Here is a 27590-nt window from a genome sequence, read left to right as displayed (position 1 = left end):
AAATAACAAACAGAAACATTTGAAAAGCACTATATTAATTTTTCCTGAAAAGTTGAAAGATACCAATCTAAATATCCCAGAGGTGAAATAAATGTCAAGCAAAATAAATTAAAAACAAGGAAAATAAACTCTTATAATGACGGAACTTCAAAAACAAAAAGGATAAAGAGATAATAATCACTCCAAGAAGAAAAAGAAATCCCTTCAAAGAGATTGTAATTAAAACTGTTGATGCAAAGCATCAATGAAAAGTAGAAAAACTGGCATAATATCTTCCGTGGATTAAGAGAAAAGTATTAACTCATGATTCTATCACAAGAAAAACACTTTTCAATAGCTATCTTGAAATAAAGATATTTTCTAGCAAACAAACTGAGTGTGAAATTGTCAAATCTGCAAATGCAATTCTCAGAGATGTATTGAAGATGAAAAGAATAACATCCAAATGGAATGAGTGACATACAAGAATTATGAACAAAGAAATTTTCCATTATAGGGATAATTTAAAAAAAAAAGTGACACAATCATAATAATTAAAGTCTAGGAGGACTATGAATGCACTAAATCTTTTTGAAAAAAAATCAATACCAAGTAAATAAACATTAATGTGATAATGGTAAAGTATCCCAAAGACCTTGTGTTTTTCAGCTTAAGGTATATAAAGTAACTTTCCACATTAGAAGTTGAGTATGAATGACAAATTTCTGAAATGCACATTAATAATTAGAAATTTTGAAAGTTCTAAAGTACAAGTATAAAATCTAATTTAAAAGGATAGAATGTGAAGTAAGGCAAGAAAGTAGAAATAAACACTGAAGATTGAGTAAATTAAAATCACAAAATAAGAAAAAAAAAGTAAGTGAAGTCTATCAGTAATATAAGCTAAGATTGTCAGTGTGGATTTAAAAGCAATTATACAAAAATATTGATGGCATTAATCCATTATGTTTGCATTTGTATGTGTATCCAAATACAGTATGTTTAAAATAAAAATTAAAAGATAAAAAATATCAGAAAAAATATAAACAAAAAATTTTAGTGACATTAATAAAATTCAAAAAGTCTTCATGAGAAAATATCATTCCTAAAGTGGGTCACAGTATAAGGATGAATGCTTCATTTTTCTGGAAGGCTTTTAAGATATGATCTTACTTGCACTTAGCAATGTAAAGCAAATAACTATAAGGTGACTGAAATACCTCCATAATTCCACACTTGTTCACCCATCTAATTATTTCTTCATTCAATTATCCCAATGTTATTCTTTTTTAAATGTTTTTTTTTTTTTTTAGTTATAGATGGACATAATACCTTTATTTTCTTTACTTATTTTTTTATTTGGTGCTGAGGATCTAACTCAGTGCCTCAAGTGCTAGGCAAGCACACTACCACTGAGCTATGACCCCAGCCCCCATTGCTATTCTTAATGTTTACTAGAAGCTGTGTCAGTTCCAGACACTGATAATGTAATAAAGAACAATAAAGAAAAACACCATCTTTGTGGTATTTATATGAATAATTTATACATACAAATATACAAACACACATATATACATAATATGTATACCTATGTATTAAATACATATCTTTTAATATGTTATTAAATTTATATATGTTTATGCATTTGAGCAAGGAGAAGGAGGCAAGGAATTACATATGGTAAATAATGTAGTGTGTGGGAGAGATCTAATGAATGTGAGGGGGTTGTTTTAGACAGGATGATGGGGTGAGTAGGATATCTTTACTGAGAACATGGTATTTACTTACTTATTCATTCATTTATTGAGACAAGGTACACTATGTTACTCAGACTGGCCTTGAACTCCTGGGCTCATGCGATCCTCCTGTCTCATTCTCCCAAGTAGCTAGATGCCACCAATACCTACAAAGATGGTATTTAAATAAAGACTCAAAGAAAATTAAAAAGTAATGAAGCAAATATCTCATGAAGATATTTTCCTGGAGAAGAAAATAACAAGTAAAAGTACCCAGAACTGGGAGTTTAAGTAACATACAGTAGAGGTTAATATGACCAATAGCAAGGAGGTGATGAGTGAAAGGGAAAGAGAGAGAGAAAGAAAGAGAGCAAGACCCAAGGGCAAGGTGAATAGGAACTTGAAGCAGAGAAGCGAGTAGGCAGGGTGGACTACCCACAGTCTTCTGAACTAGTGTGAGTCCTCTTTAAACAACTGGCTTGTACTTTAAATAAGATGTGATGCCACTGGAGCATGCTTACCAGCCTGGTGTGATGACATTAGTAAGATCATCCTACCGTCTGTGTTAAACATGGATTCCAGGTGACAATGGGTAGAAGGAGGAAATTACAGGAAACAACAACAACAAAAAATAATTCTATTAACTTGGACAGGTATAGATGATGGCATTTGGTCAGGCTTTATATATTTTAGGTCCCATCTCACTCTTTGGTTGATGAATTAGTTGGAGTAAATAGCAAGTTTATAACTTCTGACAAGCAACAAAAAACCCAAATCATCATTTCTTTTGGCCACTGCACTGGAGATCCTTGTCACATCAGAATCAAAGCAAAATCAATAGGAATTGGAAAGGAAAATAATCCTTCCTACTGATGATGTAATTCATCCTTCATGGAGACAGGAGACATTTTGCAGGTTTCCTCTACAGATAATTAGTATTCAATGCATACTATGCACCAGCAACAGTTAGAGAATATATGTGAAATTGAGATATCTGTAAATTAATAAAAATACAAAATGCCTAGTAAAAATATATAAAATATATACAAAAATTACAAACTTTATAGTCAGAAATTAAGTAAAATGTAAGTGAATTAGGAAACAAACTTTTTAAATTATGATTTAGGTTGAAAAAGAGCAATATTCCCTAACTGAAATTTTAAATCAACAAATGCTAATCTTGCTTTTTTAACTCTGTGTGTGCATGTGTGTGTGTGTGTGTGTGTGTGTGCTTGTGTGTATTGTTCTTGTTGTTGTTTTGGTCTGAAATCTGTCAAGTTGAGACTAAAATGAACAAAAAATGAAAGAAGAGTAAATGTTAAGAATCACTATTACAATTTTGTTCCTTGTTCATAAGGAATAAGGACATGTAAAGAGGGAGGTGCTATCATTTACATGTCTTTAGTCTCTGGACCTCTCACAGATTTTCAACTGTGTTATTTTGGAACAGAGCAAAAAAAAAAATGTTCAAAGCTTTGTGGTCTATATGAGCCAGTACAAGGATCATTCAGGGATGAATTTCTCACTGTCCGTAGAAAAGAAGTGTGGTTACTTATTATGATGATTTTGTGCTTTGGATCCAGATTTGCTCAACTGTCTTTACAATAAAACTCCAACTATTTGAGAAATCAGTATATTTTAGCTGATCTAAGTGACCTATATAAAGAGCATTTTAAGAGATGCCAGCTTTGTGACTAATAGATCTAAGTATCAGATTCTTATGGTGTACTAGGTTTAGTTACAAAATATGACATAACAGTGAAGCATCAGGGCTTCACTTAGATGAAGAATCTTGTAATTATATATTTTGCTGCTATCATTATCAATATGATAAACCTGAAGAACACAGATTTCCTCTCATTAAAGCAGTAAAAACCTTTAGTGTTTATTATGTGTTAGTTTTTATTTTTTACTGGCTAAAAAGAATAACTGATTCATTTCTCTAACCACTGTGAAGTCATGAATTACCCACATTTTCACATTAGGACTCTGAAGCACAATGGTTCACATAATTTGTAAATATACACAGGAGCCAGGCATTAAGTTGGCACTGTCTGGCTGCTGCTGTTAGTCCCTTTACCTTTACAATGTCCTGCCTTTCTGCACAGTAGATACACACCTCAGAAGAGTACAGGGGCAGCATCATTGATGGAAATCCTTAGAACTTAAACAGGAAAATAATATATTGCTTAAGATGATAGATATTTGTTTAACTGATGAAGAAAAGAAGAGAATGACAAACTCATAACTCAGAATAATGGTTACTTTTAAAAGGGGAAGTGAAGGAATGTAAATTACAAAAAATGCCCAGGATACTACAAAATTAATTATAGTGCTTTTATTCTTCACACCAGTCTTCTTTAGATCTTTTGTGGAACTTAACATACAGTTTACAAATATAATTTTTACGTTAATATTTGATAAAAATTTTGAATGTACAACTACATGAGTATGAAATTATAAAATTTCACATTCATGCAACCAAGCAAATTCTAAATTTGGAGGGAACCAACCTCAGTTCAATTATTTGTTTGCATTGTGGACTCAGATATAGAAGGAAATTGTAGCATATGAAAAATGCAAAGAATTTAATTAAAAATACAAAATAATTCCATAGCAGCAAAAGTAAATCTGTTTTTCTTTAAAAGTATCACAAAGTTTATGACTCAAAAAATCTGAATAAAAGATTGTCTATAAATATTATGTCTATATATTACAGATTTTATACCAGTGGACAAAATAAGTGATTTGGGGGAAATACATTTTTATATTGGACAATTGCAATCTGAATAAAAGACCTTATCAAAATGATGATGACTTAAGGTTAAAGAAAATTTTGATTGACGTTTCTTTAGAAATGTCACTGGGATCTACCATTGACCTTATTCTATTTAAATGCTAATCTATATATTCCAAGTTTGAGGTTATCTACATACTTTTCAATGACATAAAGTAGGAAGGGATAGTTAATAATCTTAAAGAAATTGAAAAACTAATCCAAAAACTATGAATGACTGAATCCAATAACAGTTTCTGGTGAAAAAGACCTAAGGATTTTAGGAATGAGTAAGAGTAAACTAAAAGAATATTTATATTTATAAGATAAACTAATATGATCCAAAAGAACGAGATCTTGAATAAATGGAAATCACTGATTTTCATTCTATTGTGTGATAGAAAACTAAAGCACTTTTCAGAAACAGATATTTGCTTAACTTAGGCAGAGCAATACAGCAGAAGGTGATGTATGTGCTAATTGTAATTTGAATCATCAAGAAGTCAAAAACAGAGAACATGGTAACTGCATGTGGGCATGTGTTTTTATTCATGTCTCCATCCATTTAAAAAATTTATTAACTGTCTATCTTAATGTTTTAAAGGTTAAAAAGTTTTATTTTTCAATATAGAATATTATAGATAAGAAACTTTACCATTTTTTTTTTCTGAAAGTTGGAGCGAAACCTCAAGAAGAAAATAATTCTTATTATAAAAAAGTCAAAGGAAATTTGGATAGTTTCATAATAGTTTTTCTCTAAAAAGTGCTTTCCACTAATAGGTCATTTATTGAAAAAGAATACATAGTGTACTGAGGAGGAACAGATTTTTAATTCACATATAAGCAGATTTAAATCCTATTCCTGTCTGTTACTAACTGGAAAGGAGTGGAAAAAATTAACTATCTGCAATTCAAATAATATTTTTCAGGGTCCAGCAATCTCAGAAATATTATAAACATTAATTCATATAATTCACATCTTACAAACTTCTGCATAACCTTCAAGATATGTGATATTTTGTGTATTCGAATATGATACGAAGTGGCAGTGTTTTATTGTACTTTTTATTAATTTGTTTTCTGGGTGCTAGGGAATTAAGCTGGGGATGCTTTACAACTGAGCAACACTCCCAGTACTTTTCATTTTTCATTTTAAGACAAGGTTCTGCGACAGTGCTAAGTTGAAGAGGCAGACCCGGAACTTGTGGCCTGCCTACATCAGCCTCCTGAGTTGCTAGGATGATAGGTATATGTCACCATGCCCGCCACCATGGCTAGCATATGACCTACACAAGGTACTTAAAGGATTTGGTAGACTGAATTAGTGGTTCCAACTATTTACTCATTTGCAGGACAATTGCAATTACCTTGGCCAAGTGTCAGAGAAGTGTTTTTCCTCAGACATTGACTTGCATTTGATCACTTGCCTTGCTTGGCCAATGGGATATTGGCAACCTTGAATAGAAATGCAAAGACAGCAGAAGTGTGAAATTTTCATCCCCACTTTGGACCCATTCTATTTCTCTTCACACAACGAAAGGACTCCTCCCCAGTCATTGCTATGTATGTATTGCCAGAACTACATATGCAATCACTTAATGCTAGCTGATCAGAACCTAAAAGAGAATGGTCCAGCTGAGGCTATCTTTGAGCAAGAAGACCATAGTCAATTGGTAGACACATGAGCATCAGAATAAATCATTGTTGGGGGAGGTCTGTTACATAGCAATACTGTGACTACATATAATTTATATAGATGAATATGAAAAACCAAAGATTCTTTGAACTTTATTTTTTAAATCTTTTAAAATATAGTATATATACCAAATGTCAGGATATGTAACATAATTTATTGCATATCATTACTAAAGGTTGAATATTGTTTACAACATTAAATTAAACTTTACTTTTACTGTGAAATGAATGCCTTCTTTCAAAATCATTGAATGAAAATAAACACAGGGTCTTTTTAAATTTAATCTGTTTTCTGATATAAGGAAGATAAAACATGAATTCTGTCATGTGACTTACAAATCTTCTCTTCCAAAGATTGTGTTAGTCAATTAAATTTCTTATGAAGACACTGAAGTAAATTTGGATCTACTAGGCATGTGGCCATAGGATAATTGATATTTATGTATATAAAATTCTAAAAGTAGCAATTTATGTTACATATACATAATCCAGTATATTCCAATAATACCATTTTACAACCTGGCACATGAATATTATCCTATTTATGAGTGAGGCCTAATCAGAACTTGGACATGGGTTTTCATTAAAAAATAATAGTTATTTTCCCTATTTATTACAAGTGAAAAGCTATTGAATTACAAGATATAATACTGAGGAAGTTTGTTCTTTTGAAGTTTTCCTACATTTCCAAATATAAAATCACTTAGCCTTCTTCTTTTATACTTTATGTGCAGCTTGATTTTTTATACTTGTTCTGTTTATATATACAGCTCATATTTCCTCTTTCTAATTATTTCATGTGATTCTTAGAAAAACAGAGATGAATAATAGTCCAAACTATTCTTAGAATTGAATTTCAAGTGCAACATAGTAAATTTGTTTTCTTTTATTCATATATATATATGTAAATGTATACATTTAATATGTATATAGATATATATATTCTTGAGTGTGTGGTTCTGGGGATTAAATGCAGGGCCTGTGCATGCTAAGCAAGTGTTTTAACACTGAGCTACACCACAGCCCTAATTTTGAGATTTAAATCTAAGACAAATAAAAACTACATAATTTATTAATTTATTAATTATGCCTATCACTAGAATTTTCCTTAAAATATATATTGTATATAACTTATATAGCATATTTTTGTTCAGTTTGGGCATAACCAAACATATTATATTCTAGGATACAAATATTGAAGGAAAAGGGATTCAAACATGAATCAATCCTTATTCATTCCTTTAAGTCTCACAGTCTAAGTTAAGAGATATAGAGGAAATCAAAAAATTGAATATTGTGTTTTAAGGGGAAAGAGAGAAATACCATGACGTTCCTTAAGTTCCTTAAGGAGAGATGTCACCCCATTTTTTTTTTTTTTTTTTTTTAGTGGTAAGGAGAACTCAAGAAAGGTTTTCTAAAGAAATGCTTATCTTGAGGATTCAATTGTGAGTGTGAATTAGGAAAGGAGAATAGGGATTATTCTGAGAAATGAAATAGAAGGGGAAAAGAAATCTAGAGTCTCCGGCGTATGTGCATGTGTTTCAAAAGGGCCCGGAATAGGAAGAGAAGGAGCAAACTGGATATCATGCAGCCGAGAGGAAAGCACTGAAGAGCTGAAGTGAAGAGGTGTGGCCATTACTCCTGGTTGGTTGGACTGTGTTAGCTCTACCTCAAAAGATGCATAATGAAAACAGAAATAGGAAGATCAACTAAGGAACTTTCCAATTTTACAGGAAAGAGAATTAGAACCACACAAAAACAAGAGTGAATCACAGTATCTTTCAGAGAGGTATAAAACAACTTACCTAGTCTTGGTGATTGAGGAGGCAGGATACTGGAAGAGAAAATGGGTCAAGGAGACAGTCAGGTTATAGATTTGCATGAATGAATGTAAGATGCTATTACTGACTAGGGTGAAAAATAGAGGAAGCATAAATCAAAGCTGAGAGGATGGGTTTTGGCATCAGACACAATTGGCTTCCACACTATTCCACTTAACAGTTTTGTGACCTTGTCTTTAAATTTATGTCTCTTAGAAACAGAGTGTCTTTATATGGAAAAAGGAAAATGTAATATCTCTGATAGTTATTGGAGAATCAACTGTGATAATTTATGTAAAGTACTCAGTAGAGTACCTGGCATTAAGTAAATATTTAAAAATGTTTTATATTTTTGCACATACTGGGAGTAAATACAGAAGGAAAAGTGTTCAACAGTCATTATGATGACTGAATCCTGAAGCTCAAGGAACTGGACAGGACTTTACATGATCCTTTGGGAATATTCTTAATACATGTGCTTATTATATATTATCCGAGTGTTGATTTTGTTCAGAGAGAATTATGGTATCAAGCAAAAAGAAAGGACTGGGAGTTTGGATTATTATAGAAGTTTCAGTGGGAGAGACACCAACAAAGAAAACCAGAAGAAATAAGGATGAGGTATTATAACAAATAGTATATAATGTAATCATAATATATATATTTAGAATAAAACATATTTGAAATCTATTTGTTATATGGAGAGAATTAAAGATAAATATTCATTACTTTTTTCCATTTACTGTGTAATTTATTTGAAGCCTTGACAAATGTACAGTTTTGTTGGAGATCACAGGCAATTGTGAAACATGAGAAGGATCAAACAATTCACTTTATCAACAAATATTTAAAAAATTTTTTTTATTTTTATCTTTTATTTTTTTGGTACCAGGGATTGAACTCAGTGGCACTAAACCACTGAGCCACAGCCCCAACCCTATTTTGTATTTTATTTAGAGACAGGGTCTCACCGAGTTGCTCAGCTCCTTGCTTTCCTTGCTTTGTGGAGGCTGGTTTGAACTTTAGAAACTCTTGCCTCAGCCTCCTGAGCTTGGGAATCGCAGGCATGTGCCACCACATTCAATTATTATTTCTACTTTGACACTTGAGACCAATAATGAATGAAATAAACATTTGATAACTGTCTTTAACATTTTATGATCATATTTAGTAGCAGGCAGGTATTTGTATTTTAATATTCAAGATCAGTGTGTATATTATTTTTATTCAACAAAAATTTTATTTTTGTAATTGAAAGTTTTGTATTAAAAATACATCTCCCACATAGTTTCTCCAAATCCAGTGATTAGTTTAGACTTTGTGTCCCATCTCCCCCATTATAAACTAAAATCACTAAGAAATGAACTTCCACTAGTATAGCTACTTTATATAAGGCAAGCAGTAGTCTTTTTTATTTTTGTTTTGAACTAAGGCATATGACCCTCCATTGACTCTGTACTTACTATCTCTGCATGAAATTGCGGACCAGCATGACTATCACATTAATAATCCTTGACCTTCAACTACTGAACATAAAGTACTCTTGCTGTATCTATTTCACTTTATAATTGCAAAGTTTTTCATTCAGTAGTTAGATCTTCATTCATTATGGAGTGGGTAAGTGATCAGCATCAGTACCATTTTGCTGGGTCAGTTAGAAAGGCAATAAACAAGTGAAATAGGGATTTTTTTGTTTGTTTGTTTTTGGGTGTTTAAAAGACAGATTTTTAACTTTCAGAAAGCACAATGGGAAAATTGGAGTAACTGACTAATTAATAATAATTACAATGGCCAGAAATAATGACAGGATATTTGCAGGAAAATTTAGGCACTAAATTAATTTGTCCTCAACACCAACAAAAATATTTCCCCCTACAGTTCTCCTAGGTATGTATCAATTAAGTGTGTTCATTTTAATAAGCACATTGATCATAAAACAAAGTATCTTTCACTATGATTTCATAACAGGTGTGGTTTACAAGCTCCCTTTTTCCAATTTTATTCCTTTTTAATATCAAGCAAAGAAAAACTTCAGTATGGCTTTGAATAAATGAGGTTTTACTCATTTTGTTGAAATCATTCACTTTCAATATTAAGCATCTTAGAGCTCAATGAATTTATTACTAATATTGAGGGACAGTGTAGGAAACATCAATTACTTTAAACTCTATTAATTATATTAAATTTATATAGCAAATGCATGGTATTCCAATTGATGGGACTCTTATATAGTATTCTTACCAAGACTAAGCCATTCGACATATACTTCTGAAAAAGGAAAGGAAAGTAAATCAAATCAAATGAAACAAAGGAAGAAGAGAGGGAGGAAGAAACAGAGAGGGAGAGAGGGATAAAGAGAACAAGGAAGAGACAGGAAGGTGGAGAAGAGAAAGAGGCATAAGGAGAGATAAAAGTAAATTCTTCTGGAATCTAAGGGAGTTAAATAGCACTTCAGCAAATGAAAATGAGTGTATTTATAAAACAAAAGGTCAAGAAATCTTGTAATAATGTTTATTTCTATTTAGAAATATTGCCGTGAGAAGGGATTCTGAAGTTTTCTCTTGCATTTATTTGTTAGCCTTCTGTTAAAATTTAGAACACATTGGAAGTTTCCACATCAATCTCATCATATTACTATTATTCCTGTATTCCTATCTAGACTCATTTTATGTGTCACAGATTTAATTTTTGCTTCTTTGAAAGCAAAATGTTTAGGTCTGTTATATTTTCCAGATTTGATATGGGAAAACATACTGAAAATTATAAACACTCAATTGACTAATAGAAAAATTTATAAAATACACAAAACTTTGATATTCTATAAAGAAGGATTATAGACAGGAAGTAACACTATAAAGCATATTACATTAATATTTCAAATCAATCCTGCCATTTTCCTAGTTAGTTATTATTTGAATCTATTCTGATGTTAGTAGCAAAAATATGACTAAACACTCATCTGTGTTCTTTGAGGACTAGATCAAGGAGAATAATCTATTAAGGATATAGACATGTGTAGTGATTATTCATTTGTTGTCATCTGTCTGTGAATATAGCAATTTTTCAATGGCACTATTTCACTAGCAACCTATTTCTTACAAGGCTATTGCAAGTACATTTCACATATGTTCCTCCACTAACAAATCATTAATCTCACCTCCCTTTACTGTCTATCACACATGGAAAGTTGACTGTGGATATGCGGAAATCTCCAGAAAGCTGTCCTTAAATATGGTGACCCATTGGTTCACTTTCAAATCAACTTCTACTTCCTTAATTGCTGGTTTTTATAGTCCTGGAAGAAGCACTGAAAGTAATGACCCCAAATTAAATACTACCACAGGGAAATTATCACCCCAATTTATCAAATATACATCAGTAAACTGAGTCAGAGGTCAGCTAACTATAATAATAGAAATTATGCTTTTTTTTTCCAGAAATAGTGGATGAACCATGATATATATGTAACAATGTCTACATATGGAATTCTTTCCTTTACAAGAAGTTATATATTGTAATGAGAATTGTATTAGGAATGGATGCTTAATCTGACACTAAACCATTATATGAAACAGCATACAAAATTTTGATACTTCTAGTAGGGCTTTTTTGTTGTTGTTTAACCTTCATACCCTTCATGCTGAATGGAGAAAATTGGATTCAAAGGCATAATCTCCTTTGAGTAATCGAAATCTACATTTAATAACAAAAATAAGTATGAACTCTGGTTAGTATTCAGCTTATTATTCAAAGAAATAGTAAACAAGTTTCTTTCTCTTCTATGAAACTGCCATAATTCTATTGGAGGAAATCCTTAAAACTAAGAATAACCATATAATTAATGAAACTACCACCACCATGATCCCTCTATTTCCATCCCATCCATGAGGGCTTCAAGACTGTGATGATTCCAGGATGACAGTAATGGTAAGTATTCTTGAATTCCTTATCTGATCTTGTTTAGCTTCTCTAAGGGAATATGGGTATTAAGGGCTGAAGAGGAACATTATACAAAATTCTATGTAGAGATGGACTTTTGTTTGCCTTGCTGTAAGTACAATACTTGGAACAGTGTTTGATATACATAAGACCACCAAGTGAGTGTTTACTAAATCAAAGGACGGAAGAAAAAAATAGTATGATCAGGTGATATCAAGTTCAATATAAAATCACCCCAAATTCATGGGAAAGTATTTTGAACTTTAAAGATTACTAGGTATACAGACTGCTGCCGTATGTTTAATAATTTGTAATACATATAAGTGAGAAAAGCAGTAGGTTGTTGACATTTCAATCATGTAAAAATACTTTGTTTTGAAGAGAGAAGTGAAAGATCACAACATATTTTTCAGTATACATTTTGAATAAATTATGGTGTTGAACATTATTTACATATGGCTCTTCATGATTGCTTGATATACATCACAGAGTAAAACAGGCTGATTAAACATAATAAACTATTAAACAGTAAATATAAATTGCATGGAACCTTCACTTAAATGTTGAACCATAGGATTTTTTCAGTAGGTGGAAGACTAATTTTCTGTGTCTTTTATGTGGAAGTTAGAGTATGAAGGGGTATATTTAAGTGCCTGAATGCCAAGAAGGAGACCTGCTGCATTTGTGACATGTCAGCCTGTTGAAGCTGGAAGCAGTTGCTCAAAGGAAGCAACTCTTCTTGCAGAAATCTGCATGAGGAGCATGATCCTGGCTCCTCAGGACCTGCTGGAGTCTCGCTTTGAGGTTTCCCCTCAACAGCTTCAGGCAGTACAAGGAGAAGCTGCTTCTTCTTGATCCTTGGTTTCCAGTGTCCAGACTGTCACTTCCTCTGCTCATCCTCATTTGTAGAAATCATTCTAGAATTGAGCCCCCTTTTCTCATAAAATTTAGAGCAGACTCTGCTTTCATGACTGAGGACTAACAAATATGTTGATTAAGTGGTTATTTTATTAATAATTTAAGAACAGTAGCAATACCTTCTTTTTAACGCATTTGGCTAGATGATATACATTTCCTAAATGGTATGTGTTAGTCTTTACATTAGTTTGCCATTTAATATAAAATATTTTGTTGATGGTGATGGTGGAATAAAACTGTTTAATAAATGTATTTGATGCTTCATTTACTCTAACTCATCTTGACAAAGCATAGATCCTTTGTGTGACAAAAGATAGAAAAAATAAGGGATTAAATAACACACTACAATAAAATAAATGCAAAATATTTGTAATTCAGATGTATGGATATAATTCTCATACTTCATCATAAACATTGAGTGTCTTTTATCTTTACTTTTCTCTCTAAATGCTTATTTTCATGACTGTACATGTGAATGCCTGTGTGAGCCTAGTTTACCCTTGAAATACCTTAATATATGAATCCTGATTCCCTTTAAGTCAACTTAGCAAAAAATACATTGATATGTAAGTAGACACTTGTTCCTACCTATGTGTTCATATACATGCCCAATCTCACTTTCAGTTTGGCCTGGAAATGATTGAACACTTTCAACTAAAAGGGCAATGTAGGTGAATATTAGATGCAAATTGAGCAACAGGTAGCAAGTGTATGCCCCACCATAATTTGGAAGAGGTCTTCAGAAACAATAACCTAAAATTCTTCAATTCTTTACAGTGAAATTAAAACCAAATGATGGAGTCACACAAGAAAGAAAACAGAACATACTATCAGTGTCTCATCTCACAGTTCTAAAATTCAACTGCATTTTCTTGTTTTAAATGAATACACACAATTTCTTGCATTTTCCTTTTTAATTCTGGATAGATGAGTGTGTATGTGCTCATGCTAATTAATGTTTAGATTTGTATCACACCAAAGTCACATATCTGACATAAGTTGACCATTCATTTTCTTTTATTTATAAGATTGATTGACATAAAAAGAGTAAGTGCTTACTATGTGCTGGTCTGTCAGGGACTGTTCTTGCCTCTTGAGATATATGAACATGCAATATGCAAAGATCCTTATTCCCCAAGTGTTTTCCCTTCAGAAAAGAGAAGAGGAAGTAAAAAAATAAATAAAATATGGAAAGATGAAATGTAGAACAGGATCAGGAAATTATTTTGTCTGAGGGTGTGGCGCAATTTGCAATGTTAGAATAGTGAGGATAGAACTCATAGAGAAGAGGGGATTTGAACAAAGCCTGGCAGCTGGCCAAGTCAATAACAGGTAAACAGTACTCGGTCACAAGGAGCCATTAGGAAAGATGAGAGTCAGCTTTGCAAGTTCTGGGAAAAGCCAGAAGTGTGAGGAGCTATGAACAAACAAGGTGACAATGGGAGGAGAATGGGTCAGAAATAAGATGAGGGGGGGACAGATCATAGTGACCCCCAACATATCCTCTGATGCTAATAAGGAGCCACTGGTTGTCTTTGAAGAGAGTGATAATAGGATTTGATATGTTTTAGAAGGATGTCATTTGTTCCTAATGTTAATTGTGGGAGGGTTAGAAACAGTAATGCAGGGAAGTGATTATTCCCACTCCCAGATTCACAGGAACAACAGAAGAACTGATGAAAATCAGGAGGATTCAACATATACTTTGGACATACAGCTAACAGGATTTTCAATATGCAGTGTGAGAGAAATGGAGGATATAAGAAAACTGGATTGAGATTTGGCTGAATAACTGGAGGGACGGTATTGTTGTCTATAGACATTAGGGAAATCTGAGTGAAGACCAACAATTCATTATGGATATATAATTTTTTTGATGTCTATTAGGAATTTAAGTAGATATGCAAAAGAAAAGAAGAAGAAGGAGGAGGAGGAGGAGGAGGAGGAGGAGGAACAGCAGCAGTTGGGTAGGGATTAGACATTGGGAAATCTGAGTTTGGAAATGTATATTTTGGAGCTTTCAGCATATGGTGTTTAAAACTATGAAATTGGATGAGATCACTATGGGTGTGGGTGTAGACAGGAGAAAACTAAACCTGCTTCAGTATTAAGAAAAGAGGAAAAAAAGCACATGAAACTGAGAAGCGATTATTAGGGAAGTAAAAGGTAAAACCAAAGCATGAGAACATCTGAAAATCTATGTTTGAAAGTCATGCTGAGGAGGAGGGAGTGATTAACTGAGTCAAACAGTCATTAAGTATATCAGAGGCAGAGAATACTCTACCATACATTCATTCACTTTTGAGTTGGCAGGATGGTCCTGGAAAAGAATAGCATATGGTACTGGTATGAGCAGTTACCTATGGGAAATGAGATAATAGGTGAGTAGGAAGAGGAAGATTTCATTTTAACACATTTGGCCCTAAATTATTTTCTTTTGCAAGGAACATGAATTAAATATATAACAAAATGTGAATGTATACTTTAAATAACAATCATATTCTATGTGATAAGAAATCTACCAGATGACAACAAAAGAAAACTCCAAACAGGTTATATTTGTGGGGAAAAAAAATCTCAAAATACATCTATAGAACTGGAACTACTGTAGTAGAATTCCAAAGCAAACTGTATTAGTCATTTCTTGGATTAGACATTATCCCCAGATGGCTTTTTTTAAAAAAATGTAAACATGTTACTTGAAATGGATAATGTTAAACAAGTAATCTCAAAAGTATGTTACATGACAGATGGTTACAATTGTTAGATATGCTCCTCTACTTACAATAGGTTACATCCCAAAAAGCCCATTATAAGTTGACAACATCATAAGTTAAAAAAATGCATTTAATACACCTAATTTATGGAACACCATAGTTTACCAGTACAGTACACTGTAGAGTGCTGTTTACCCTCATGATTGTGTGGTTCACTGGGATCTGTGACCTGCTGTGGATACCCAGAATCATGGGAGTATTATACTACACAGCTTTACCTAGAGAAAATCTCAAAATTCAGAGTGTAATCTCTACTGAATGTGTATTGCTTCTTCACCACACCAAAGTCAAGAAAGGATAAATCAAACCACCATAAGTCAAGAACCACCTACAGTATATATATATATATATATATATATATATATATATATATATATGGCTAAGAAAATAATCTTGTGCAAGGTAAGTGTTACAGAAGCTCTGTGACCATGGATGAGCATAGGTTAGAAAACCTCAAAGGAGGGTTGACTGTGAAAGACAGCCCACAGCAGGTTTTTCAAGAGAGTATTGAAGTGCTGTTGTTCATGCCAAAGACTGAAAAGAGTCAGGACCCAGAACATGAGTCAAGAAAATGATCAAGGGTGGGGTGTTAATGAGAGATCCAATGACATTTCACGCCAAAGGTACCTGATAAATCAAGAAAAAGGAAAGATATCGCTAGAGTGGTAAATGATGAGGTGTGTGGCATCTCTCAAAAGTACAGATGACATGCATAATAAAATGGGAAGTGTTGAACTTGTACTTTTTGGTATGGGATAAGAATTACAATTGAAAATATTCCTAGAAATTAAAAAATGGTTGAGAAATGGAGTCTGTGAGAGGTTTTCATACTTTTGTAATTAGTCACCAAAAACAAAATGCTTTCCATCATGGTAATACCTCAATGCAGTTTTCTAACCCAATTTTAAGTGATAAAAAATAAGCCAAAGGAAAAAATACATTATGATACTGTTTATACTTTTCTTAATTTCTATCAGAGAAAGGCAGATACATTCTGGAGGAAAGGATCTGTGTTTTAAAAAGAATTTTGGTTCTTCCTTTTCAACCTAAAATGATCTGATTTTCATGAAGTTTGAAAATTTTCTTAGCTTAAAGAATGGAAGAATAAATCCAGTTACTAAAATTGGTTAAGTAGCCATTAATGAAAATATCTTGGCTCTGGATTAAAGTTATTAATCATAGCTTTGTGTCTAGGATGCAAAATCATTTTTCTGTGTAGTTCTTTGTGAATCCACAATATGAGTATCTTTTTTTCCCAATCTTATTTGTAAAAACACTCATAACTTACTAGAACTCAGTGGTGACACAAACTAATGGACCATCTTTAAATAAATTCACTTACAGATTCAAAATAGAGCACAATGTTCTCCTTCTTTGTAGTGCTATGAAATTAGCATCAAATACGGAAGAACTCCCTATTCTTCACCTCCCCCATGGTTGTCATCTCTACACTGTAAATCATAGAGTAAGAATAAATGAAGTTGTTTTCCTCCTGTCATTCATACTTCAAAGCTTCTCTATGGAGTGGAAGTATTTCATTTTCAGGAAGGATTAATGCCAAAAGTGTTTATTGGTGTCTAGGAGAAATATTTAGCTAGCTTGAGCGATCTTACCAAAGAAGTTGTTGTTAACATCTGTGGGTAGGCATGTCTCTGCATGTGTGCCCACACGTGTATGTATGTATATGAGCAGGTCTGTGGGCAAGTGTGTATATATGTGTTCATGTATGCATGTGAATGATGCACAAGAATTCATGGGCTATAAATGTGAGATGTGAGGAAGGCAAAACGAGAATAAGAATGCTTTGGAAAACATCTAAAATATATTTTTCAGGATATTTTCCTTCATTTTAATGAGAGTTTTTCACAAACACAGATTGCTAAAAGAATATAGAATTGAAAGACAAACAGACAAGTCAGAAATAAATTACTATGTTTCCAATTTAAAGAAGATTCACTTCTTGATATAATGATTATAAGTAAAATAATATTTTTAAAACCGTTATGAATAAATTCAATGTGCACTAGGCCTGTTTGCATATGTAGGTGTATGTGTCTATGAGCAAACTTGTGTATACACGCATGGGGAAGCAAGGGTAACTGATAAATGGAAATATAATTAAAAGGAGGCTTAGCTGTGAGGAAACTACCCATGGGTTCTTTATCCTTCAAGAAAAACAAATTAGGAACAAACAAAAAGCACAAAATGGGGAGGAAGAAAGGAGAGAGACAATCTCTGGGTTCAAGAAAATGCCCACTTGAACTCTGAATAAGCAGCTGTTATTCTCATGAGGAAATTGCCTGAGCTGAAATTCCAAGCTGTTGGCAAAAATAATAATTCTTCTGTAGTTATCAGGCCTAAAGCTTCATGGAAATGCACAAGAAGGCTTCCTGTAATGACTTGGAAATCTACAGGAATAAGGAAAGAAGCTCGACTCATTATTTGGATGTGATTACATGACCCACATGAATGTTAGGGATAATGGGCAACTTAGCTCACTGCAAATCAAACAGCTCCATGATCCATCATTAACCTAAGTGAGCCTTCTCTTTATTGAAGCAGCCCTCTAAATGAATAGGTCATTGCCTGTTTAAAAGCTAAGAGATTTGTTAATGTTCCAAGGACTTAGAGTCTATTACACCAGACGGCCCAAGCATGTAAAAAATTGTAGGCACTTTAGATAGCTAACATGCTTTGGTGTATATATAAATATTTTAAAGAATATTGTTTGAGACTTGGTTTAAATAGGGAATATTGCTTTTGTGACATAATCCTGCATAAATGTGCATATGTATCAAGTTGAAAAGAAAAGAGAGGACTTTTGTAGAGAGAGCCTCCACAAGAGGAAATAAGTTTCCACTGTAAGCCAACTTTCATAATACAATTAACTTCATTAGAGAGAATGGAATTTCAAATACTGTTCAAATTAAGGCAGTGCAGTTAGAAGCTGCAGCAGTTCAGGAAGAATTAGCAATGCCCTTCTGAAGAGAGCTGCTGAATTAAACCTTGGAGGGCTTTAAGATTAAGCCATTTAATTGCTACTTTAGGAGTTCCGGACTTTGCATAGACTCAGGCCCAGGTGTTAATACTGATTTCTTCTCTGTTCTCTTCAGATAACAAAACTGAATCTCAGAGCCAATTAAGGTGAAACTTTAAAGGACTTCTTACCCCTTTTTCGCATATTCTGGGAGTTTCATTTTAATTGTAGACACAGGGGGAAATTTGGGACATTATACAAAGTGAAGGAGTACTGAATCTTGAGTTGAAATGATAACCAGTCTCCATCCGAATTATTGTGTTTTAAATTTTAAAATTATTTTTGTAGGCTGACATTCAAATTGTGTTCTTTTCATCCTACTAATCATTTTAACAGAACACTTTTTCTATACTTCAACCAACACACCTGACATGAATGGTTAATACTTATTACATTTATGGGCCAAGTAATATGCATAAAAATCTTATAATAAGCCCCCTAATTCAAACATACGTCTCAAACTTCTTCCTAAAGGAAGCCACTTTTAGCATATGATAGAAATTGTTCAAACTCCTTTTATGGGCATGGAAATGTTTAGGTGAAATAGGCACCCACATCAATCCCTCCAATTACTCATTAACCAAATACTCAGTAAGGACTTATACACACCAAACAGTATTCCCTCATGGGCTTACATTTTATTTGGGAAGACAAACAACATGCAGATGCCCATTGACTTACAATGGGGTTACATCCCTATAAACCCACCACAAATTGAAAATGATTTTAACTCACCTGCCAAACATTACACCTTAACCACACAGCAGTATGCTGTGGGTGACTGGGAGTGGTGGCTCATTGCTTCTGCCCACTACACGGAGAGAATATCTAGTAAATGGCTAGACCAGGAAAAGGACAACGTTCAGCATCCAAAGAACAGTTTCTACTGAATGCACGTTGCTTTTGCACTATTATAAAGTCCAAGAATTATTAATCAATTTAAGCGTAGGTCCATTGGCAATGCAATATCATGTAACACAACATAGTTACTATTTAAAGAATACTAAAGATGGATAAATGTAAACATGCTCTGGACAGAGGGGTATGGTGACCCACATCTATGATTCTAAGCTATGCCTGAGGCTGAGGCAGGACGATCACAAGTTCAAGGCCAGCCTGAGCAACACAGTAACACCACATCATCAAAAAAAAAAAAAAAAAAAAAAAAAGGAAGTCTGTCCTGTTTATAGAAAGTAATGACAGGTAATGATAATTAAACCAAGATTTACATGATACATGAAGTAAAGAGGAAATTAGATGAGTATAAAGATTCTTAGGCTGGGACCAGCTAGGCCTTAGCCAAACTGGAAAAGTTTGGCAGGTTATTGGCTGTAAGCTATAGGAAGTTCATTGACAGTTATAAGGATCAATGAACTGCCTGTAGAACAATGAATTAGGGTCAGGAGGAGGGCAAAGTGTAAAAGTAGTAGAAAGATCAGTTAGGAGACTACTACACAATCTGAGATGGCAGTAGTAGGGGCAAAGGTGACTGTGGTGTAGGAAGTAAGAAGTAATTAGATTAGAGACACAGAAAGACCTGAAGCCAGAAGAATTGATCCTGCGCTAAATATGGGGGCAGTGGGGAGTCTGGGAAGTGAAATGTCAGAGGGGCCCTTAAGGTCTTGAGCCATGGGTAGATATTATGAAATTTGCCGAAATGAAGATTACGAAAATAAGTATATTCAGGTAGTAGTAGGGATGAACAGAAATCATGAGTTCTGCTTTGAAGTTGTGTTTGAAATGGCTATTAGATGTCCTGGTGGAAATAAGAAGCAGACAATCTAAGCCCAAAGCCTGATGCTCAGCCTGCAGATTGGAGATGAAGACACAGTTCTGGAAAGACCCACCTTGGTAGCATTTAAACCCCTGCTCCTGGATGTGATTCCCTCTTCAGGGACTTGCTACATAGCACACAACCCAGCCTCTGACTGAGTCACAACACACCCAGATAGTTGCTACTTGCGGATCTGAAAATAAAGAGAAACTAGTGAAGGAGAATGAAAAGAAATGGACTGTGGAGGAAAAATAAAATTAAGAAATAATACAAGGCACATGAAATTTTCCTGTAAAAAACTTAAAACTTATCCAAATGTTGGAAACGCTGGATTTTGAATTTTGATATACAGTGCCAAATTTCCCTTCTAACAATTTCTCCTTTTGTAATTCATCTAAAACTCTATGAGATGGGCCTGGCTTCTGTGGTATCTTCATGCTTTTGAGCATTCATGTTCTTAATTTTGTTTTAAAAAATAATGGCTGCTTAAAAATATCTCTGGCGCAAGTATGTGCACACAGGTGGGCTGGAGCAGATCACATACCACATATTTTCACTTATATCTTCCTTTCCCTCATCACTGGTGTTTTATTATTATTAGCCTATAAAAATTAATTGTTAAATGAAAGTGTGAAATGTTCAATGTATTACAGCATAAATATCTTCTTAATATTCCTGCTAAAACTTCATATTATTAGAGTTTAGAGTACATATAAATAGTTTGCTATATGCTGAACAGCTAGATATCAATTCAGTTGAGGTCACAAAGACTACAGTTCTAATACTGGGTTCCATTCTGTTAGAATCTAATAGTGGTCATCTTTGAGTAGGCAGTTAAGCACAAATCCTGAATACTGACTTAAACAACTAGGTTTCTTACCGTGAAATATTCTTTTATTTGAGAAAATTATTCTGGCCTTCTCATTCTTACCTTTGTAAACATATAACTTGATGCCTTGCCAAGAGCTTATTCTGCACTTTTCACTCACTATCCTACTGCTAGTAATTAGGGAAGGGTAGAATTTCAGTAAAATATGACTTTAAAATCTGTCAGCGATCCCCTTGAAATAACTGCAACCTTTCATGAAATATTGACTCACAAAGTTGTAGAAGAGTTCATTTTGAATCTAGGGTCATATTTTGCTTAATGACAGGAATGCATTCTGAGAAACAGAACACTAGGCAATGTAGTCATTGTGAACATCAGAAAGCATACTTAGACAAACCTAGATTCCATAGGTCAGTCACTGGATGTAGCCTCCTGATTCAATCAAGAGATGTGGTAAACATGAGACATTTGGGGCTACTTACACCATAATGTATCATACTGCTTCACAGTAACTAAAAAAATGAAAAATAAAAAAAACAAAACAAAACAGTAACAACAAAAAAAGAAGCTCCCAAATAATGACACATAGTGTAGTATAGTAAGTACACAACTCAGTAACATAAGAGTTTATTATCATTATCAAGTATTATGTAGTATACATAAGTGAATATGCTATAATTTTATCATACTTGTAGCCTGGTAGGCTTGTTTATCCCAATGTTACCAGGTATTACTTTGAGCTGTGATGTTAGGTGGCTAATTCACTAGGTGACAGGAACTGTTCTGCTCTGCTACAATCTTATGGGACAACATTCATACATAACAATAGTCTGTCATTAACTGGAATGTTATTATGCAGTGCATAACTGTTTTTATGTGCTTGCTACTTTAACTATTCCTATTATCCCTCAGTAGTAATTCTGAATATATCAGACTATTCTCAATTCTTTTCTATTGGAAAAAAAAAAAAACCTTTGAAAGCTAATTTCCTATAGTTTTCAAAATTTGCCAACCATTTGGACCTAATACATTCAAAAATATTATTTAAATAATTTAACTAACATCAAATTTGGTTGATTAAATCCCAACACCCTTTTTTCACATTCAAGTATTATAATAATGTTGAAATATTAGATAAAGTAATTTGATATAATACTATATTACTGACATTATCAAGGTTCATGACATCTTCTAATTGTGTCTTCTACCTATTTCCTGGATGTTGTAAATTTTATGTTTGCTAAAACTTTGATCCATCATATCTTCCCTTTTGGTTTATGACCATCCTCCTTCAAAATATTCTATAACTCAAGTGTTCAAGTCTTCATAAAACACCGATACCACAATCTTCCCTTGACTGTATTGCTCTTCTAGTTATCTCATATTGTCCCCGCTTTTTTGCATTTCTCCCTTTTGAAATAAGATTGTGAAAATTTTATCACATTCTAAGCTTCACTTATTCTTCAAAGTATCAGAAATGCCCATGCCTATCTACTTAAGGCATTTTTTTTTTTTGCCAAAATAAGTGGGTTTTTGTGTGTTTGTTTAAGTACATGGCTTACGTATGACTTCCATCCCAATGTTGCAAAGTCCAGCGCATCACAAATCCAAACAGTCACATTTTCATCCAACCCAGTAACCAACCATGGCTGTAGTTATCCTCTCCAAAGCAAGTCTTCTACAGGTAAGGAAGGTTACAAGGAGAAGACATGACCAATTGCAAATGCCCTCTATGGAGTAATACTATGTTGAGTTGTGACAAGAAGTCAGAAATCTTGAAGTAATGTAAGTTGCTCAAAGTATACAGAGTACTTAAAATATGGTTTTAAACCATTCCCTGACTCCCACATGTTGATCTTTACACATGATCGCACAGACAATGAATCTGAACACTTCTCTTTACATGAGGTCATCTTTTAATGATTATAACAATTTTCCAGAAAATCCAGTTATAGAACCCATTGAACATACGGCACACTGATGGTAATAAGCATTCTTGAAACAAGTATTTTACTTTGCAGATAATTCTATATTCACAATCTAAACCCTAATGTTTGAAAACTCATTTGGACTTGAAACTAAGTGTGCATCATTCATCCATTTGAGCACACCAATTAAGGATTAATAGGTAAATCCTGTTTTCATATTGAGTATCTATGCACTGACTAAAATCTTAATTTCTCTCACAAACATCTTCATGCATGTAGGCATCAGATGTACATGTGTTAGGAAGAATTTACATTATTTGAGGTAATATAAATCCATTCATAGAGCAGTCACTTAGATATTTATAGAATAAGTGTTATGAATTAAACCAATATGAAAACACTAACTGAAGCATGCTGAAGATTTATCTCTTTGTACCATGTTATAATATGATAGAGTAATACAAATCCTAATAAAGCTAAATTTATAAAACTGTGAGCATGTGTCGTTTTGAATAGTGTAACAGGTGCATATAAAATGAAATGATACTAATTGAATAAATGAATATTTCACAACATAGAACATCCATTCAGGACCTCACAAAAAGTAAAAAATTATTAGGTGGAATTTATGCTTTATTCAATTTTCCAAAACAAAACTTTCACTCAGTCTTTTCAAAAAAGTATTACTTGACCATATTTTTTGTCATTTTATCATACTTAAAAATAATTTTGAATAACCAGTATTGATATTTGACACAGGCAGTTTTATAACACACACACACACACACACACACACACACACACACACACACACACTTTCCTTTTAAATTTTGGTTATGATATATCATCCTTTAGCACAGCAATTTCAAATAAAAATGCAGTTGTCTTACAGCCAAAAGTTAAAATGCTTTAATGCTTTTAAAAGCTATCCAGTGTAAATTGTTCAATTATCATGTTTTAGTAAACTAAAAGGAAAGTTCTCAGTAAAAAGCTTCAATTTCCTTTCCTTACATAATGATTAAATTTATTTCATTTTCCCATTACAAATTGAGTCTAATCATAAAAGTAAAGCTCAGTATTTGTTATCCAGTATGGGTAAAATATTTCTACTAAGAGCTTAATATAAATAGGATCATTAATTACTAATACATTATAAGTTAAATGTTATCCATTGATGAGATAATAATATGGCAATGCAGGACATAATTACTTTTAAAAGAGCAATAATTTGTTAGAAGACAAACAGAGAAGTATCTTATCTTTAATGATCTATTAACAATCATATTTTTTCTTTGGAAGAATGAAGACATTAACAACAGAGTCTACCAGTAGGTCATTTTATCATGTGACTCCTTAGATTTGTAATTTTTTACATGAAAACCATGGCTCATTTCTAAAGAGGACCCCAGCTTGGTGCATCATCCTATCATAACTATTAAGTAGATTTAATAAGTGGCACAAGTGTGAGAACACAGTAATATTTCAAATTTCAGTTAAAAACAATTTAGGCAGAAAATTTGCAGTTCTCTTTAGTCAGCAAGAGTGATTAGATGTTCATCAGAAAGCAATTCAAGAAGTAACAATGACAGATTCTTATCAACCACACAACACTGAAGGTTTGATTGATTTCAACCTGTATCACAGACTATTACATGAAATATGGCTTGGTGAACTAGCAGAAGCAAAAAAAAAAAAAACAAAACAAAACAAACAAAAAAAAAAACTGCTCAATAAGGAGATCAGCTTTGTACTCTATTCTTGAAGGATGCAATCATATTGAGAGGCAAGTATGGCATATGAAGCATTAACAGGGATTTTTCCCAAAGAACTAAGCACTATTTTTCTAAGAACTTAATATCCATCATCCTACATGTGGAACAAATGACACTCTCCCTTGACAATAATTCAACTCTTTCTTTTTGTGGGATTTACCTAAAAGGATCATATCACTGAGCAGATCAGTGGAAGGAGTGAGGTCGAGTAGGAAAACAGCCTGGCTGGAAAACTTCCCCCTACTGCTTGGAAATGGTACACTGCAGTATAAATTAAGAATACAGCAACTACAGATTTGTGAATCACAACACAAGATAAAAAGTACACCAGGATTTTTATATCAGAGAGTGGCTTAATGATAGCTTAATCTTAGCAGTTGGTCACTAAGTGCTATTAATTAAGAGGAACTTAGTTATAGTATAAAGTTGGAATTTCAAGTTCATAGGAAAATATTTTTACTTCACTAATTTCCATAGCAGGTAGAGAAAGAGCCCCTAAATCTTGGTGCTGAGTAAGCAGTTGTGACAGTTGTTTAAATGGAAACTCCTACTTCACAAGTGCCTGTGCACTTGAGCACTCCAAAACAGCTGTCACTCAACTGCTTACAGCTTGAGAATAGTCACAGACCTTTCAATTCCGAAGAGATTTTCTGTTGCAATCATGGAAATATTTATAACAAACCTTTTTAATCAAATTCCTTTGTAGAAATAATACTGAAAAAATAAATTTTATTATTTTAAATTACTTGGGATAATTTAATAAGTAATTGAGGCCATTAAAAGATGAGGATCTGTATTTCTGGAGGGCTATGTGTCTGGATATTATTTTTATAAATTTTACAACTAATCAAGTGTGCTGTAAAGATCAATCAAGCTATTGCCAACTTGGCATTGTTGGATTTTTCATGATTTGTCCACATGTAGTTTAATTTAAAACTGTAAACATATATTTGGGAATACACTCCATTTCAACTTAGCCCCCCAGCATTTAAGGTAATTTTCTTGCTGAGCAGTGTATGGCTGAGCTTCAAAATATCTGACAAGAAACTGAAAATCATGAAATGACTACAGAATCAGCCAAAAGTATGTCAGTTGCCTCTCCAGAGAGTACAGAGAAATGTGTCTATAAAGAGGCATCAAACACCTTAAAGTATAGTGGTTTCAAAGCCACTGTGATCCCAATGTAAAAAAAAAACAAAGCAAAACAAATAATAGTGCTGAAAAAAACAAAAACCGAAAAAACCCCAAAAAGCACAAATGACTGAGGTCACTTTAAAACTGAATTGCTACATGTCCTCTATCACACATCCTACTTTTTAATAGCATCAGCAAATGATTAACAACCTAAGATCATTTTGAAATGCACATTATATAACTCATAGCAGATCTGGCAATCTGCATCTTTCACTTGTGCCAAATTAGTTTTGTGATAGGAAACTCAGCTATTCTCTGAGAGGCACACTGTTAAAAATTTAAATTTGTTTTACAGTTGAATTTTTTTAATGAAGTTTTATTTTTCAGTGTCTGTGGAGAAGTGTGTGAGAGGGATCATTATTTCTAGAAGCTGTTTGAAAATAAAACACCAATAGTTGTGTCGTACAAATCAGATAACACTAAAATTGTTTCTGAAATAACCAGTTGAATATCAAGCACACCTACTTTTCGTTAGAAAATTTAGCCACGCTAAGGTGCACTCGTGGTTAAAACATTTCCCTCCCTCCCTTTTCAATGTAACCTCTGGCTCTGAAGACTAGAGACTTGTTTAGAACTTACTGAAGTTTCCCAAAGCAAAATCACGCACAAGCTCCGGATTCAGATGCCAGGTTTCTGTGCAGCCTCCTTCAGCTTCTAAGTACGCTAGGCAGCACTTTATTAATCATGTATGAATTTCCGTGCATGCACCCTGAAGCGATCGCACACGCGATGCAAATCCAATGAGATAAAAAGAAGCCTTACCTGATGGCAGAACAGCAGCTGCGGGAACAGCAGCAGAAACGGCAGCAGCAGGATGCAACAACCAGCCTCGCACCGAAGGTGAGACCCTGGGCTCGCTCGCTCGCTCGCTCTTCCCCTTCCGAATCACTGAAGCAGCACACTGCCTTGCATTTTGTCCCTTTTCACTCGCAGAAGGTCCACCAGGCCGGGCCGCCAGGAGACACCACTTTCTTCCTGGAAGAGGCTGCTTCTCTTCTCAGAAACGCCTGGACCGGGGTCTGTGGCTCCCTCCACATTTACCCTTCAGATCAATAATGCTCTCCGAGCGGCTGGAGCTGGCTGCAGCGGCGAGCGGCGGGCCAATGAGGGCCGAGGATTCCTTGCCTGTCATCTCCCCGCCCTCAAAACAAAACACAGCGTGCCTTTGACACATCGCCCAGTTGTGAAAAGTAATTGAATCCTATATCTGAAACGTACCTTGTTTGTTCCCTCTCCCCCCTAGCGTTCACTCTAGAATGCCCTGAATGAGGCCGAGACTCCAGGCCTCTGGGAGGACTCTGGAGAGCTGGGCAGAGGCTGAGGATCCCGCACTCTTGGGAAAGTGCTGGCACCTGGGTGGGCACCGAAGCTGCGGTTTGTAAGTGCTGTAGGCCTGCTGGAGTCAAGAGAACCCTC

General features: G+C 33.8%; 1 protein-coding gene across 1 annotated transcript in view; it reads right to left on the bottom strand.

Moving 5' to 3' along the window:
- CDH12 (cadherin 12) overlaps nt 1-27351 on the bottom strand; it is a 993970-nt gene extending 966619 nt beyond the window's left edge. Inside the window, exon 1 of the mRNA XM_079145106.1 lies at nt 26937-27351. The gene's annotated coding sequence lies outside the window, so the exon portion shown is untranslated. The remainder of the gene's footprint in view (nt 1-26936) is intronic.
- Between the last annotated feature and the right edge of the window lie 239 nt (nt 27352-27590).

This window comes from Sciurus vulgaris (assembly GCF_902686455.1).
Source record: "Sciurus vulgaris genome assembly, chromosome: 6".
In the NCBI taxonomy this organism is placed as follows: domain Eukaryota; kingdom Metazoa; phylum Chordata; class Mammalia; order Rodentia; family Sciuridae; genus Sciurus; species Sciurus vulgaris.
This window is presented reverse-complemented; position numbering and strand designations above follow the sequence as displayed.